We start from the raw sequence: 2,194 nt of genomic DNA, 5'->3' as shown, positions 1-2,194 counted from the left end.
GGCTGGTAGCATGGTCTGCTCAGAGCTTAAAGCAGGATAGCAAAAACTACATGCTAGCTTCCAATTCAGTGGTAATCTTGGAGTTGTGTGTATGTGTATCATCTGAGCACTTGTGGCACAGAGGCAGTAGGATCATCATGAGTTCAATACTACCTCAGTTATCTATCAATTTTGAGCCCAGCTTTAGCTGCATAAAACTCTGTCTCCAAATGGGGGAAAATCTACCAATAAACATAATGAGAAGGAACAATTTTTCTTCTAAAATTAGCAAATAATGGCAATATCCAGTGATGATCTGAATATGAATGAACCTAGTGGAGATAAATTCTGCCAAGTGTTATGTAAATGTCTGAGAAAATTAGTCAGTATGTCTCCAAAGCTTAACTATGAAAAATGTACTGGTATTTTATTTATTCCAGGAGTTAGTTTCCCAATCAGTACTTTAGAACCCATATATGTAGTATGTGTGCTTGCATGTGTGTATGGAAGATTGAGACGGAGAGAGACAGAGAGAGAGAGAGAGAGAGAGAGAGAGAGAGAGAGAGAGAGAGAGAGAGAGAGAGAGATTGAGAGACAGAGAGACAGACAGAGGAACAGAGAGAGAGACAGAGAAAGAGAGAGAGAGAGAAAGTGGGTTCATGGAGCATGAATCACCTGTGACACAATCTAATGATGGAACTCAGATTCTCAGACTTGAGGGTAAATGTGTTTCTGTCCTGAGCCATGTGTCTCCTAAGCCTAAAATATTTTAAGTTCACTGAACATGTACCCTGGGTGTTATTAAAATATTATGTAGTTATTCAGAATAAGGTTTAATATATTGCTTTAGAGAACTGTTAACAACCAGATGCTATATTCCTATTTTCAAAGCATATAACAGATTCATACATTTATATTCCTAACTTAGTTGTGGTATTAGACTGTTACTTTATACTCAGGTTTAATTTGTATAAAAGGACATTTTTCTTTTCTATAACAGGAAGAAAAGGTTATTTTATGCATCAAATTGTTTCTCAACTCAAGTTTTGGGCTTTCAAAATATTCTTGCGATATAACTTAGTTTGTGTTCATCTTTGTCTCTCCTGTAAGGCAGGTTTTGCATAGGGTTTTTTTTTGTCATTTAACACCACATCACTCCACTATTCGCTGAAATAAACTCAAAGAAAATCGCATGTCAGTGGTAATAATTGCAATAATGGGGTTTCTAAGGCAACTTCATGTTTTTATATAGGTTAACATTTGGATTATTTGATTTCTTTTTGCAAGTTGTTTTACAGTGTATTTATTAGAAAGTTGTATGAGCAGACAGCATTTTTTTTTTCTGCAGTGTTTCATGTTAAGGGTGCAGATAAAATTAGTCTGAAGCCCTTTGCAATACTCCTCCTTAAGCAGCTGCTTCCCAGGCTCTTCAGTCTCCATTAATACTCTCTGTCTCATCAGATGCAAAGCATTTTCTTTTTGTAGCTTAATTTTTTTTCCAAATACACACTAACATTATACCACATTTTGTAATGAAATGCTCATGTTTTACAAGGTTTAGCATTTTCTTCTGTTGTGTGTTTACAATGGCGGCAGTAATTTATAAAGATTCCTCTAAGACATCTGTGGGAATCTGCTTTGCGATATATACCAGCAATTAACTCGCTATTAAGGCAGCATTGTTGGGAACAATGTGTTAGAGGTTGGCTCTCAGGTCAATTCACTCACTGGGGAGGAAAATACTCACCAGGCCTGTGAGGTCCAGAATGAAAGATGGACTATAATTGGCCTCAATAGGAAACATAGTTTACAGGGGATTTTTTTTTTTAAAGTTAAGAGAATTCTACTAAACTGTTTCCTAAAGAGGTGATTTGATTTTCAAATACCACCAGCAATGCCAGGGTGTTTAGTTTCTTTACATATTCCCTGACATTCAGTGCTTTTTGTTTTTATTCTTTTTTTTTTTTCGGGGTAGATTGCAAATGCAGTCTCCAACTACCACTAATTACACAGTCAAGGCTCCCTGAATTTGGTGAAGTTACAGGGGTCAGCACATCCAGAGTGCACTGAATAAGCAAGCCTCTTGGGGGAAAACCACCTTCAGGGTCACAGTACCTATCTCCCTTGTGTGACTTTTTGGATCACACTACACTTAGGAGGTTTCTTATCCAATGAAAAACGTGATCACCATTTTACCCAGCTATTGCATTCTTAG

This window comes from Mus caroli, unplaced genomic scaffold (genome assembly GCF_978045245.1).
Source record: "Mus caroli unplaced genomic scaffold, Mus_caroli_1 scaffold_12, whole genome shotgun sequence".
Lineage (NCBI taxonomy): Eukaryota > Metazoa > Chordata > Mammalia > Rodentia > Muridae > Mus > Mus caroli.
This window is presented reverse-complemented; position numbering follows the sequence as displayed.